The sequence below is a fragment of the Ambystoma mexicanum genome, chromosome 2p (genome assembly GCF_040938575.1).
Source record: "Ambystoma mexicanum isolate Mex_15411 chromosome 2p, UKY_AmexF1_1, whole genome shotgun sequence".
Lineage (NCBI taxonomy): Eukaryota > Metazoa > Chordata > Amphibia > Caudata > Ambystomatidae > Ambystoma > Ambystoma mexicanum.
Genome location: NC_090923.1, coordinates 58,125,752 through 58,142,199, shown reverse-complemented (window position 1 = coordinate 58,142,199; position 16,448 = coordinate 58,125,752). Strand labels below are relative to the sequence as shown.

Here is a 16,448-nt window from a genome sequence, read left to right as displayed (position 1 = left end):
GCAGAGCTGTATGCATTTGACTATCGATTTGGAGATGGCGTTCTTAGATACGTGATCGCCCTCCCTTCCAGCTCCTTTGGAAACAAAGAGTTGGTCTGTTTTGCTTAGAGGTTTAGTTTTTTTCACATAGTACAATACCACTCCCATACACCCAGTGTATGGGGGCTTCTTTCAGCAGAGTTGGATGCATTTTGAAAGAAGGTAGGAAGTTCTATGGATTGATTAACATGGAACTTAAATGAATTTAGGTGAAAACCTAGGATGCGTTCTAAGGACAACCTTGTCCTTGTGTATTATAAAGAAAGGGTCCTGTACAGAAAGCCTGTAGCTCGTCATAGAGGTGAGAGCTCCTAGGAATTCACTGTTTTGTAAGTTCGATGTTTTAGGCTGGCCTTTTGCATAGGCTCAAAGGATGGATCTTTCTTTCGACTAGTGGTGTTCCCCAGGTGTCTAAACGTTCTCCTTGGCTTTTCAACCACTACCTGGCACCTCTTGCCCACTGCATCGCTACATTCTGCTCTTATGCAGATGACACCCAGCTCTCCTTCAGGCTCCCCTCAGCCACCTCTGCTCCCTCTCATATACCAGACTGACTGGCTGCAATTCAGGAATGCTGTGCCGCCAACCATCTCTGCCTTAATGCCAGTTAAGATAGAGATCCTCCTTACTGGGTCGGTCTCTCTCTGTCTCTCTCTGTCTCTCTCTGTCTCTCTCTGTCTCTCTCTGTCTCTCCTCCTTTCTTGGAGGCTAAGAACCATGATGTTATCTTCGACTCCACCCTCTCCTACTCTCCTCACATCTCCGACATCTCTATGAAGCCACACTATCAGCTGCACCTCCTCAGAGGTATTCTGCCTTTTCTCACGTTCTCCCAAATGCTCACTGTCTCCAGAGCCCTGGTCCTCTCTAGGCTGGACTAATGCAACAGCCTCTTTCTTAATCTGCCTGTCTCTACTCTTCAAGCTTTACAACTTATCCAGAACAGGACTGCAAGACTTGTCCTTGGCCTCAAACCCAGGGATCATATCTCTCCAGCTCTGAAATCTCTCCACTGGCTCGCTGTGGCTGCAAGGATCAAGTTCAAGACCCTTTGCATCGTTCACAAGGCTTTCTGGGGCACTACCTCCAACTTTATCTTCTGAAACGTCTTCCTTCTCGAGCCCCCTGCTCATCCACCTCCAATTCTCTGAAGGTCATATGTTTCTTCAAGCAGAGAGTGGGGGGTAGATCTCTTTCCTCTGCTGGGGCCTCGCTCTGGAACAGCCTCCCAGCTGCTTTCAAACTTGAGAAGAGCCGCATCCTCGCTTCAGCTTGCTCTGTTCCACTCCCTTGCCGATGCCTCCGACTGCTGTGCTCACTAGTCACCAGGCCACCCACTGAAACGCAGCCCAGGCTCCTGCATGGTCAGTTGCCCTGCAACTGCCTTCAGACTCCCCCTGCACTTAAGCATCTGTATTTGCAACCCAACAGTCCCCTGTCTATCGGTACTTATGAGCCACCCTCCGGCAGCACTTATCGAGTTACCTGCACTCCATCCAACCCTCCTCCCAGCACATGCGCGATCTAAATGAGACGAGGCCTAGTAAGATTGTTGTTTTGTCCTCCCACTGCTTCCCTCCCCCACTGCCCGCTGCCTGGTTGCACCTAGAAACACTTGTGTAGAGGCGCGTTATAAATGTTTTTTTATCATATCATACCAGTAATCTAGAGGATTTAGAGAGGCCCTCCTTGCATTAATTCAATTTATTTTTTATTAAGTGGATATTTCTCCATAAAAGACACAAAGCATGTGACCTTGTCCATAGTTTGCTGAAACTTCTCCTTTGTCCATGAACTTCTTGTTGTTTCAAGAAAAGGGTACATAATCTCTTCAGTGTTATGTGTAGGACTTGAATGTAACCCTCATTTAGAAATTAACCACCTTTCCCACCCACTTTTTTAGGCAGATGATAAAGACGAGGCAATTGGAGACCCTCACCATGGACCCAACCATAGGGAACAGGGAGGAGATGAACAGGCATGAGACAGAGTAGACGGTCCTTCCAGTAATAAATTACCCCTAGACTATGCCGATATTTAACCTGGTGGAAATAGAACTTCTTCCAGCACAGGTAACCGTTATCAAAAGGTCTTTCGTTCATACCATCCCACCATACGTCTCCTCAAAGCTCTGCCAACCTCGTTCACGAACATCCGTCTGAAGAAACGAGTGGCAGCTACTGCCTTCTCTTCCACCTTCATTTCACCTTGCCCACCCAACTCAGACTACCACTGATTCAGCAACCTTTATCTGCCCATTATCAATACCCTCGACATCCTTGCCCCAGTAATGAGGATCCGACTGAAACCTGCCTCCAAGCGTAACACCTGGTACGACTCCAACGTGCAGACCAAAAATATAAGTGCACACTTCATGCTCACCCTCTGACAAACATACCTGTCGCCAGATCCAGAGACACTACAGACTCTCCATCCGTGCCACAAAAAGCGCACACATTCAGGGACGAGTGTACAATGCGTCCAACAGCACACGGCTGAACTCCTCAAAATCTGTAGGGAACTTGCCAACCCGTCCGCAGTATCTCATGCCCCTACTCCTTTCGAGGCTCTTTGCCGTGCACTCTCCGCTCACTTCATTTCCAAACCCAGGACATCTTGAACAGCTATGTCACGCACTCCTCCAACCCAACCCTCCCCCCTCTGCCCCACCACTCATCCCCCTCTGCTCCTGTTTCCCCTGAAGAAGTCACTAGAGTTGTCAACTCCATGAAGGTCTCTTCCAAACAGGTTGCTCCATGAGCTTCCAGAACCATCAAGGACAAAATCTCCTCTCTCATCCCTGTTCTTGCTCATCTCTGCAATCACTCCTTTGCTACTGTTCTTTTCCATCCTCCCTCAAGCACTCCTTGTGAGCCCCTCCTCTCACGCTCACCTGGTATCCACAGGGACGCCACCCAGCTGAGTTACTCGCTGGTATGCTTCTCAGCTTTTCCTGATGTGGTCTGTGGGGAAGGATCTGCCTGAAAATACAGGAGGAATGTGTTCAAGACTGACCGACTGGGGCAAGTATCCTCCCTCCACACGGGGGTATGCTTTCAGTCTCTCTGGCGCCCCTCTCCTCACCTTGTGGTAGAATTAGGCGTGCTCTCCATCCTGCCTTCTTTGCAGGGGCGCATTATCTTTCATGGGCGAGTGTGGTCCAGTTACTTCACTGACGCCGGCCCGTTTGATATTGTTCAGGTAGGTCTTATTGCTGTTCTTTAGTTTTGTTGCTATCCTGCATGCGGAGCTTCAGCGTGGCAAACTGGCTTGGTTGAGCCCCCACTGGTAAATGATGGCGCATTAAAAGCGCTATGATGCGGTAAGTAAGCGTTATGCGCAGCGCTGCAAAGTCTTGCCTTTGCTAACCTGTGTTTTCCTTCCTTGTAGGTGGCGGTGTTCTTCAGCGCGAGTGGAATGTATGGAGTGGTGCCAGCCGAGAGGCGACCAGCCAGGTAAGCCTTTTGAGCATTTCGTAATTTGTAAATGTCTCTACAGCTTTCTTTAATGTTGCCTCCATCTTCCTCTTTCAGGTCGTTCAGTCCGAGAGGCGTGCAGATTCGAGGAAGCTGTTCTTAGTAGCTGTGAGTGTTTAAAGATGAAGACTGCAGGTAAGATGCTGCTGCTAATGATGTTCCTTTTGTCTCCTTGCAGGTTCTGCTTCTCCAAGGTTCGAGGGAATAGCTGGCCACAGTGAGCGTCACGTTGCAAGCTGCAAAGTAACACGAAGCATGTTCTGCAGTCAGGGTGTGGTTTATATAGCCCAGGTAAAGTAGTACCAGGGAAAGTAGTTCCAGGCCTGCCACACCCAAAACACTAGACCGCATAGCTTGGTTCTTAGGAACCAAGGTATGTGGATGCCTCCATGTTGGCTGACAATACAATAAAGTAGTTCCCAAGCACATTGTTGTTCATGGTGTACGAGCCTGGCGCCATAGGTGCCAGGACTGGCCCCATGAGGGCTTTTGAAGAGGATGCCAGGCTCTAGAGCCCCGAGTCCTGACTCCACCTGGCCAATGGGTTTGCCAGAGGGGATTTTGGGCGAGGGTCGTGACACCTCCTTAAAAAAAACATTTGCAGACTCTTCCTGCCAACCAATTACTGCCCCATCTCCAACACCCCTTTCTTGGGGAAACTGCTCCAGAAGTTGGCCCTCCCCCAACTAACGAACTTGTTGGTGGTCTTCCCGACCACCAATCTAGATTCCGAGCATCCAGAGGCACGGAAACTGCTCTCCCTAGCACCCATAAAGAACTGCTTGCTTCCCTTGATTCCAACTCCCCTGCTGTCGTCCTCCTCCTTGATCTCTCTTCTGCATTTGACACAGTGAACCATTACATCCTCATAAAATGGCCCTGTGAGTGAGGCCTGGACTGGCTTACCTCCTTTCTAACTAACCGTTCCTCCAAAACCATATTGGGTCCTTTCTCCTCCCCCACTTACTCCTCCTTCTGTGGCGTCCCCAGGGGTCCATCCTTTCACCCTGGCTCTTTAACATATACCTTACTCTACTGGCACGCCTCATTTCCTCATCCTCCCCCAACTTCCAGTGCTACACAGATGACACACAACTCTTCTTCAAACTTCCCACTGATGCCCTTACACCCTCCTTCATCCCCGACTGCCTCTATGCCTTCCAGGCCTGGTGCACTGCTAATGACCTCTGCCTCAATGCCAGCAAAACATATTGTCCCTATTGGGTCCCCGGCACCCTACTTCTTCCCTTCACTCTAGCCATCCTGCATGGGGTCTCCCCCCTGAAGCCAGGGATCTCAGAGTCATCTTCGACTCCTCCCTTTACTTCATCCCTCATATTCAGGACGTTGTCAAGAAGTCGCACTTTCAGCTCTTCCTTCTCAAAGGAACTCTATCATTCCTTACTTTCCCCCAGAGACTCAACGTGACCGGTGTTCTGGTTCTCTCCAGGCGGACTATTGCAACAGCCTCCTCTTTAATCTTCCTTTGTCCACCCTGCAACTCTTCCAGCTAACTCAGAATAGGGCATCCAGACTTATCCTTGGCCTCAAGCCCAGGGACCGGAGGGTCCTACCCTACAAAGCCTTCACTGGCTCCCGGGCTCTGCACGGATTACATTTGAATCCCTCTATCATCCACAAGGCTATCTTCAAAGTTTCCTGACCAAATACTCTCCATCTAGACTCCTGCGTTCCTCTGGCACCAACTCCCTTTGTGTGATGCAGTTTATTAAGCAGAGAGCTGGTGGTCGTTCACTTTCCTCGTTAGGCTCTTCTGTGGAATAGCCTCCCTCTACCTCTCCGTCTTGAGCAGGACCTCCTCAAGTTTTGGGAAAAGCTTCAAGATCTCTTTACCTCTTCTTTTCCTCCTCTCTTCCCAGCTAATCATACAGTAGCGTGACTGATCTGCAGAGCCCTTATGTATCCTCGGGGTTCTGACCCCACCGCCCCCACCATCTCTCATCCTAGCCGCTGTCTGCTTGCTTTGGCTTACCGTCCCCACAGGAGGTTGCACTCACTTTTCTCTTCTTAGCACTTCATCCCAAGCATTTCTCCATTAGCACCACCGCACCCATCTATTACCCCTTACTCCCCCTTACACTTGCACGTTCTGAACACTCACAAGGCATAGTAGGTTTGTCTCCCCACCCTTTTATTCTCATGATTCGTTTGTACTATTTCATTATTTATCCTTTGTTGTAATTCATGGTCTACTTTCCACTGATCCAACCCTGTTGCCCTGTGGGCGCTTTGAACCAGTTTTGCTAATTGTACAAGCGCCTAATAAGTGACCAATAAATAAAATAAATTGGTTTGACACAGATACAAGTTCAAAGATTGCCAAGGACTGTACAATTGTGCACTTTTTTCAAGGAACAACCAGACCGCATGAGAGAAATAGACTTGGCCTTCATTTAACCATCGAAATTCACTCCACTGCACAATCAGGTCCATCGAGACATCCTGAAAAACGTATCGAGAGACCTGACCAAACAAGCAAAAGACAACTCTTCAGCATAACATATCGAAACAAGAAAGGGAGGCCCTACATTCGCTGGCAGGACTTTCAAAACTAGTTATCAAAGGCGGCGTCATAGTAATAATGATGGCTGCCCAGTACCAATAAATAGTCTATGTACTTCTGAATGACAGCCCGCTATACACCACTCAGAAAGGACCCTACAAAGTATTTATGCCAATGTATCTCGGAGAACATCGCTTACGGACTCGAAAGGGGCTGGGCGTCCAATAAGGAAGCAGAATTTCTTAACAGCACCCAGGGATGTATTCCTACCTTCTATGCCCTACCTAAGATTCATAAAGATCCTGCAAATTCCCCCCATCACACTGGCAGACCGACTGCTTTAGGATGTGGTTCAATTTTGGAATCCATATGCAAATGTGTCGATACTTTCTTAAAACCTACAAGTGTCTTGACAGAAACATACTTATATTAACTGCTGCCCCTCCCAGTGCTCGCTATATATTAATTGTACACTTACTTGAACTGCCTAAACTACCTATTCCTTTTACGTGACTCTCCCCTCCACCTTTGACCACGTACCTTTACTTACACGTTTACTCCAGCCAGTCCTCTCAAGTTGGCTCAACCTACTAGGCATCTCGCCCCCCCCCCCCACACACTGCATACCCTGCCCTACATCGGCGCCTACGCTATAATTATGCAGAACAGGCAAACACTTCAGCACCAAATCCTCCACCTAGTGCAAGCAATCGCACTTACCTTTAACCACCCTTCACATCCTCACCCTCCTCATAATGACTAACTGCTGACCCCCACCTCCATCCTCCCACCGAACAGCCAGTTCCAAACCACAACTGCACTAGCATCACAATTGCTGACACTGCTCGGTCAACACACTTGCCACCACCTGCCTGCCACCTAATACCACATCTAGACTCTTCAGGCGCAGGGCACGCACGGCACTGTCTCTATACTGAGAGCACTGCCATAAGGAACACCAGTCTAAGTAGCCACTTTCAGCCCATTCACCGCTCTAAAGACTGCTTAGGCCCCAAGATAAAAGATATTTCCAGGGTTTCTTCTCAGACTACCCAACTGCACAGGCCCAAACTTCAACTCAAATGCAAACAGACTGCACACTCCCTAACAGGCCAGTTAACTCGGATAAGAAATCCATCCACAAACCGCTGCACCGCGCTAAATTTAACAATGCCTCACCACCCTCCCAGCTTAAATGTGCTCTCATAAATGTGCGCTCGCCGCCCACGATTTGGAAATACATGATCTGCTTTCCCTCCACGACCTAGACCTAACAGCCATAACAGAAACCTGGCTCCACAATGCCCCAGGTCCGGCTTTAGCCCTAGCCCTCCCACCAAACTACTCTATTCTAAGAATAGACAGGCAATCGTCCAGAGGAGGGGGCATAGCCCTCATCGCAAAAGACTCGCTCTCCATTAGACAGGTCAACTACCACTGGGATAGTCATGCGGACATGATATCTGCTAAACTCTCATTATCACTTAGCTGCACCATAAATATTCACACCATCTATAGAGCCCCCACCGCCACCCCTGAATTCCAAGCACAACTCCTGCACCTACTAGGGGACAACCTAAAGAAAAACATTAAAACACTGCTATCAGGAGACCGCAATCGTGCCTTCAACGACCCCAATGACAAAAGCGCAGCTGCCCTTGACAGAGAGCTCTCTAACATGGGATTCCAACAAAATGTCACCACTCCCACAGGCCGTACCCTAGATTGGGTGACGGACCACAACTGCCATACCCTCATCACCGATATCTCAGCCCTCCCATGGACTGACCATAATTGCATACAATTCTCGATTCCAGCATCTCAACCAGCCAAACTTTTCATAAAAGCACCTCCCGTGCTAGCCAGAAGCTCTAAGAAACCGACCAAGGAAAACGTCCTTCCTTTCTTGGAGATCCCTGCACTCAAGCTTCCATTCTCGAATGACCCTATCACCCTGGCCAACATCTATGCCAGCACAATGACTAAAGCCATTAATACCATTGCCCCTCTGCAAAACAAGAAAGAAAAGAAATCACTTCACTCAAACGCATGATTCACAGACAAACTAGCGACTAAGATTAGCCAAGCATCAAGCCCTGAATACTTGGCAATCCAACTCCAACACCACCACCAAAGAAAACTTCAAACCAATATCGTCACAATACAAAAAAGCCATCACACACGCCAAAGCCTTCTCTTTTAACGCACGCATCACCAAAGCCAAGGAACTCTCCTCCCACTACCCTGATGACATTGTTAAAGATGAACCCAGGTGCTCGAACATTCAATCAGCCATGCTTAAAAAAAATAGAACTACTCCAAGACAAAATCCTAGCACAAGCCAAAACCCTTCTGAAGCTCAACCACATGTCACAATCCACCCAAAATCTTAAAGACACCCCGAAACAGCTCTTCTTCTTCCAGGATGTCACAGACTTAGATGTCATCAACATCCTCAAGCAGCTTAAACACTCCATGTGCAAAAGGTGACATCTGTCCCCCTAACCTAGTCAAAGAATGCTCCAAGGAACAGGCACCACTCATCAAAGCCTTCATCAACACCTCATTCTCTTCCATGTCTGTCCCAGCCACATCAAAGAAGCATGGGTACGCCCGCTTCTAAAACACACATCACTAGACCCATCATCACCTATTAACTACCGCCCCATTACCACTGTCCCCTTCCTCTTAAAAATCTTCGATAAGGCAGCTCACAACCAAATCCAACTATTTCTGGAAACTAACAATATCCTCGGCAGAAGACAATCAGGATTACGTAAGGGCCATGGCACAGAAACTGCTCTCCTTGATCTTAAAAATGAAATCACATCAATCATGGACAAAGGCAAGCCAGCTCTCCTTCTCCTAGACCTCTCGACCGCCTTTGATCTTGTAGATCACAAGACCCTCACCTCACACCTTGTAAACTCAGCCCACTTCACGAACAAGGCGGCCACATGGATTACCTCTTTCCGAAACAGCAGAGCCATGAAAGTGTTCTCTAGTCATGCAAACGCTACACCCACTACTATACACTGCGGAGTCTCTCAGGGTTCGTGCATGGCCCTCACACTATACAACCTCTTCAACAAACCACTCTTTGACAAACTGGACTCCCTCGGCATAGCTGACACAAACTATGCCGATGCTACTCGAGTCCTCCTCCCCCTAACAGGCTCCTATGACACAGACGCAGCGGCAATTCATCGGATATACAGCACAATCCAAGCATGGACGGCTACTAATTGACTCAATGAACACTATCATCCCTGTCTCTCAGGCTGTCAAAACCTTAGGCGTTTACCTAGACTCCACATTGTCCATGACACGTCAGGTTAATGCCATAGCCTTAGCTTCTGCACACACTACGAAACTCAATCAAGTGAAGCCATATCTATCGAAACAAAATTGCCTTACTATAGCTAGAGCCACCATAGGAGCGAAGCTTGATTACTGTAACGTCCATCTTGCAGGCACCTTCAACCTAAATCAGCTCCAGGTTATTCAAAACAATGCCCTAAGAGCGGCGCTTAACATTCCTAAAAGGGAACATCACCCAAGCTAGACGTGCAGCACACTGGGTCCCCGTAAAAGAACGAATCACATTCAAGACCCTCACACACAACACACACACACACACTTTACACTTAATGCTCCACCTTACCTCTCTGACACCATTGCACAAAAGGTCTCCACACGCCCAAAAAGACAGTGGAACTCTGCATCACTACCATAAAAAGTAACAGAGCAGGAGGCATTGCCTTCCCGCAAATTGCTCCTAAACTCTGGAATGCCCTCCTTAACTCACTAAGAGATGAACCTTCCCTCCCAGAATTCAGGAAAGCTTTAAAAACCACCCTCTTCAACTAACCCTTCCGCGACAGACAGGTTCGCCCCCTCTATACGCCAAGCCTGCCACCGATTTGCCCTGTAACTAGGATTGTACTGGTTGCATTTTCACTATGTCTCATGTACTATGTAACTAAGCCTGTTCATCATCTATGTAACCAGCGTCACGATGCCTACGGGCTGCTGTGCGCTCTACAAATGTGAATAAATAAATAAAATCACTGTATACAAGCAACCCAAAAGCCCGGGCTATGAAACGGATATGGGCACACAAACCGCAGACTAGAGTTACATATAATTTCATAGTGGAGCAGAGTATAGCCTTATGCAGGAATTTCTTTATGTTCAACCAACAGTTTTATTTACAGACCAAAGGAACCATAATGGGGGCAGCTTTTGCCCCTAGTTTGGCAATTCTATTCCTGGCCAGTTAGGAATCAGAATATGTCCTATCCAATCGTAACCCCTTCAGGGGACAGATTAAGTGCTGGAAAATGTATATAGGCAACGTGCTATTCAAATGGGATGATTCAGAAGAAAGATATAAAAACGTTTCCTCAACTGGCTCAATTAATGTTACCCCCGATATTAAATTCAAGATGAAATACAGTCACTCAGATACACCTCTTGGACCTCATGAATAAACATCCCAGTGGGAAAATAAATGCAGCCTACATCTCACAAATGCAGCAACAGAAATATCCTTCTGCATTTCAGAAGCAACTATCAGACACAAATCTACTGTACAGTCAGTACTTAAGAATGAGGGGGACCTATTTGTATTTCATTAAATTCATAGAGAGCCATTCACCAAAAGCGCTGAACAAAAGAAAAAAAAAGGAAAAAAAAAGTACAATTATGTGGGTACAAATCAGAAAGGTTAGCTCATCAGAGGAAAAACAGAATTTTAAGAAGATAAAGAGAAAAGGAGATAGAGTTTAAGATTAGTCTGGAAGATAAGAAACGACGAGGAGAGAAGCCAAATAGAAAGGTAGTTTCAGTGTTTGAGGGCCAAAAGAGAAAAAGAAAGGAAATGAGACGAGGCACACAGGTGCTTAGGAACAGTCAGGAGAAATAGATTCTGAGATTGCAAGAGGTGTGAAGGGACACAGAACTAGAGTAGAGGAAAGGTAAAGACGGGCCAAGCCATACGTGCATTTGAAAACAATTAAAAGAAAGTGATACAAGAGACAGGATTCAAAAGGAAGTAGTGAAATTGAAAGTAGGTGATGATGTAATAGAGGCACGAGGGGGTAAAGAAAAAAGAAGGTGAACAGAAGAGTTATAAATAGAACAAAGAGGGAAGAGATGGCGCTTAGGTAGAATTTCCAGTTCTGTGCCAATTCCCTTTAACCTTCAAGACTCCCAGCTCTTTTGCTGGACTCTGGATTTTTCAACTCACTAGTGTATTTTCTCAGACTAGGATTTTTCTGATTCTACTGTTTTATGGAGTCTGGTAAACTACATAGGCATCTGGTTTTTGCATAGTGACACACAGCACACTCCGTTAGGTTTAAATACCTTTACTTGTGAGAACTACTGTTCAAGAATAGTAGGATCACTTTTCTCTTGCTTACCTTTTCTTCTGTGGGTCCAGCACACACAATCCTATATGGGATGCTGAGGTTTACATTGTAACTCCTTATCCAACTTCTCATGTAACCTTTTTGTTACACTGACCGATTCAATGGTTAGTGCCAGTGATGAATTTACTACCTTTTCTGCAGGGTCCTAGCAGGCTGATTTCTCCGTTGCAGTACAGCACCCATGGGTGACAATTTTTCCAAAATGGCCCCGTCTTCTTTGTTCGCCATTATTTGTTTGTCGGTTCCTACTGGGTGTTTACTTTATCGTTTAGACTAGGTGTGAGACCTTTGTATGTTTTGCCTTTGGCGGGCTTCAGCCCTGAAGCCTGCCAAGGCTCCAGTGTGTCTGGGAAGGCAGGTAGTGAGGGAGGAGCCCGAAACTTTGCTTTCCTATATCTGGAGGAATGCCTGACTGAAACCAGCTCTAACTGGGCAGCTGGCTGTCCTGGAGACCTGCCATCCCGCAGGTGAGACAGCTGCATGACTGAAAGAATGAAATTCTGCATAAAAGGCAAGGAATTAGGGACTACAGAGAGTCGAGAACTGGAACAAGACATCTGATGCAGAGGACGAGCAGAGACGCCAGCAGCACCTTCCATAGCCGCGAAAGCACCGGGGAAGCGTTGCAGCTGAGCAGATGCCGTTTTCACATAGACCGGGAAGACCCGCAAAGGACAAACTCCTCCCTTGGGCTGGTGGGACCAATTAGCCTTGAGACCTGCTTCATTTTCGCTCAACCTCCGACTTGCTGTGACCTTCCTGGGCTGGAATATCCCAATAGCCGGGGCACCTGGACCATCATCGAGTGCATCGTTTTACGGAGAATGCATCAGGCTGAACCTTCGCAGGCATCTGTGTGGTCCAACAGAAGCAGGAATTCTTTAAAAGGTCTCTCACCATAGTTCAGGACAGAGTGACTGAGGAAAATCCAAACAGGGTTATTCCTTTTCCTCTGTGGTGCCGAGTTTTAGGGAGAATTCTCAGAAATGTGCCTTTACATTTTATCCTGGAGCGAGTGAGACCTTTTTCCCACTCTCATGAATTTTTGTTTAAATTTGACTGTTTCTTTTGACTTTGGAGTCGAACAAACTCCATAGGCATCATCTTTACATTGTGTCATACAGCACCTTCAGTGCAGTGGCACAGGGAAGTCTCTTAGATTTCCCAAGGGTTTAAATACCTTCTCTTGGATAAAATACTGTTTCCAAGAGCAGTGAAGTGAAATTGCCTTTACTTACCATTGTAACTTTCTAGACCCAGCACACACTATCTGACAATAGGGTGCTGGAGGTGTTACTTTGTATCCTCTCTGTCTAGTTTCTCATGTAACATTTTTATGTTACCCTTTCTACAATTAATGGCTGGTGGCAGTGGTTTACTTTTTTACTACCGTTGTGTGTTTCTACAGCAGGCTGCAATTGCAGCTGCAGTAAAGCACCCGTGGGTGCCCATTTTGGCAAAATGGCCCCGGTCGTCTTTTTTTGCCATTTCTTGTTGGACAGGTCCTTCTTGAGATTTACTGTGTGTGCCAAACCAGGTTTGGTCCCTTTGCTCGGTTTGTCTTTGGGAGGATTTACTGGTGAAGCCAGCTTCTGGCTCCAGCATGTCTGTAAGGGCAGAAGCGAGGGAGGTTCCCGAAACCTCCCTGTGCCTAGTCTCCTTGGTTACAGGAATGCACCCAAAGGAGATTGGCTGGCTGCCTTTGGAGGACAGCCACCCTGATGTGTGATTGACAGCTAGGCTGCGAATGAATGGGAGAAACCTGCATAAAAGGCGAGGTCTTTTGCTTGGAGGGCAGAGTCGCCCACTGGACGAACGTATCCGAAGAAGAACTTGAAAGAGTCCTGCTGCAACTCCTGGACCGTTGGTTTGCCCGGTGAAGCCCTGCTGCAGTGCCAAAGCTCCGAATTCGCCTCGACTAGAGAAGCCCTCAAACGCAACTTCTCCCCTTGTGTTGGTGGAACCAATCGACCCCAAGACAAACTCGACTGAAAACCCTCTCTCTGCTGGCTGTACTTCCATTGCTGCTGCAGGAACTGAATGCCAGGAACACCAGAATAAAGTGCATCGTTTTGATGGCGGACCTCAGCTCCAGGAAGATCCTCTGATTCCCTCACTGCAAGGCTGACCAAGCCTGAGCCACCTCAATAGAGTGCTGGACCCCAGAAGCAAGGAAAGCCTATAAGGTGCCTGTTAGGCAAAGTTTGTATGCAGTATCCTCTGGGAACACTACAAACAACTCTGACTACAGGTATAGGAAACCCAACCTTTGGTATAAGCTTGTACTACACAGTTTTGGTAGAGTTGCTGAGCAGCCAGGCTGATCTCAAGAGGGATCAATGTGAGCTGTAGGGGAGCTACACAGATATTCATAGTGACAAGTATTCAAATAAATTCTTACACACAAGGTTTCTTGAATAAACAATTATTAATTTATCAGTCAGTTAGAATAAACCTTCCTCAGAAGGGAGCAATATAAAAGCAACACACAAATACACTTCAATACTATACACTTAGTTTCTAAATCACTAAAGACCGTTTTTGGATGGGCCACAGACAAACTACAGACTCAGATGACTGATTGCTAGGGACATTCATATCTTACTGTTTGCATTTAGAATACTGTTAGAAGTCGATAAAAGGTCAAGATTATTAGAACAACAAGAGACCACAAATACTCTTAAGCGGGAAAATACTTTTGGATCCCCTAGGCAGAGTCATTCAGTATAACAGGCTAAGCCAAAGTCAATGGGCAAAGCCATATATAGGATGAAGCACCTCTGGTAAGTAGGAAAGTCTTGGAAGAAAAGAAGAATCGAATGTAGGGCTACAAGCAGATTAGACTTGTGAGTGGTAGAAGATGCAAGCAACTCTACAATGAGAGGTAAGTACTCTCAGACTTTACAGTGCCTTTGTATTGAAGAAAGAAGTGCAGCAGATGACTATGTACCTTTCCGTGTAACCAACTGTACCGTTTTTAAGAAATGCGCCCAGGTGCGCAAAACAAATAAAATAAATACAAATACTTCTGTTCCTGTGCAGGTCTGCAGATCTCAGTGTTCCTGGGCCTCAGTCGCGGGGACACGAGAGGACTTCTGGGGACTCCTGCTCTGCCATGGGTCAGTCACCGCTCGCAACAGGCAATCTTTCCAACAAGTGGCACTTCGTGTTTCAGCTTCTCGGGACTACCGCAAATGGCAAGATGGGCTTTTCTTGCTTCTGGGGTCCCACACTCTGTTGAGGGGGCTCAGGCTCTGTCTGTCCTGCTTCCTGGTAGTCCAGAGAATCTTCCTGGAGCTCTTGGCCAGCTTAAAAGCAACGCACACAATCTGGTCTTCCTCTCCCTGGCTATTCGGTTTCCAGAAGCAACTCTCTGGAAATTCAACCAGCTCCAAGAAGGATGTCCAGCTGGCTTACTTTGGAGTTGATTGATCCCACCAACTCAAGGGGAGAAGTCGTCCTTGCAGGGGATTCTCCGTCAATATGAATTTGGAGTTTCAGCACAGCAGCAAGGCTTCACCAGGCGTACTCTTCAAGTTCTTCTTTGGTTCCTTCGTCCAGTGGTCGACTCTGCCTTCCTAGCCATAAGCCTCGCCTTTTATTCAGTTCTTTACGATTCATTCCAGCCTAGTTGTCAGTCACCCAGCAGCGTGGCTGTCCTTGCCCGACAGTCAGCCGGCCAATCATCACAGAGTGCATTTGGGTCTCCTAGGAGACTAAAGCACAGGGAGTTTTGGGCACCTCCTTCACTTCCTGCCTACCCCAGACACCCTGGAGCCAGAGGCGGGCTTCACTCTTGAATCCTGCCAAAAGCAAACAATGGGACCAAACCTGGTTTGGCACGCAGAATAAATCTCAAGAAGGACCTATTCACAAAGAAATGGCTAAAAAAGACAGCCGGGCCATTTTGACAAAAATGGCACCCTTGGGTGCTTCACTGCAGCTGCGAACGTAGCACGCAGTAAATGCACACTACGGTAGTTAAAACAAAACTTCTGCCACCAGGCATTCAGTGAGTAAAGGGTAACAAAAAGAGAAGCTAGACAAAGGGGATACTAGGTAACCCCTCCAGCACCCTATTGTAAGACTTTATCTTCAAGAATGACTCAGCTCCCTTAGACTTTGCTCAAGTGACATTGTCTGTTTTGGCTCCCTGAAGACTCTTCTAACCTCTGACTTTGTATTTTAACTATGCCTCCAAAAAGTCATACATACCTTATTTGTATAGCCGGGAAAGGGTTAATCTACACTGCATTGGGGAGGGAGTGCTTACCGGTTTGATAAACATATTAACCAGTGATTGCTTCCCTAACCTTTTCCTTTTTTGCCACAACTTCAGTATTACCATTTAAGTGTAACAAGTGATATATTAAGGTCCACAGTGTCCTTGTTATTGAAGTCACCTCATGGTGTAGGAAACACTGCCATCCCAAAAGGGGATCTACTTACCTTATTGCACTGAAGAAGTGTATTTTGAAGTGTATTTTTATTGCCAATTGCTCCCTTCTAAAGAAGGCTTATCTTAAAACTGACTGTTAAATTAATAAATAATCATTTAATCAAGAAACCTTGTGTATAAGTGTTATTTGGATACTTGTCACTGTGAAAGTCTACTTTGCAACCCTACCGCTCACATTGACCCCTCTGGAGATACGCCTGGCTGCTCAGTCACTCTACCAACTTGTGTAGTACAGACTTAAACCAAAGGTTGGGTTAACTATTGCCAAGAGGACAAGGCTGGTCTAAGTCTCCAAAGGGTTACTACATACAATCTTGCCGAACACTTGTATTCGTGAATTTCGGTGCTACAGCTCGCATACAGTTCAGGAACCCCGGGTCTGCACCGCTGCAACAGGACATATATCAGCTAGACAACCCTTCTTCAAACCAGAGGTACTGTTGAGGCTTGGGGTGCTTATCTCATTGTCCCTTTACCTGTGTTCTTCTTAGTTGAGACTTGCATTGGCTTACGTA

The 16,448-nt window shown here is 46.9% G+C and overlaps 1 protein-coding gene across 5 annotated transcripts in view; it reads right to left on the bottom strand.

Moving 5' to 3' along the window:
• BRPF1 (bromodomain and PHD finger containing 1) overlaps nt 1–16,448 on the bottom strand; it is a 551,318-nt gene that overhangs the window by 217,251 nt on the left and 317,619 nt on the right. The window lies entirely within an intron of this gene.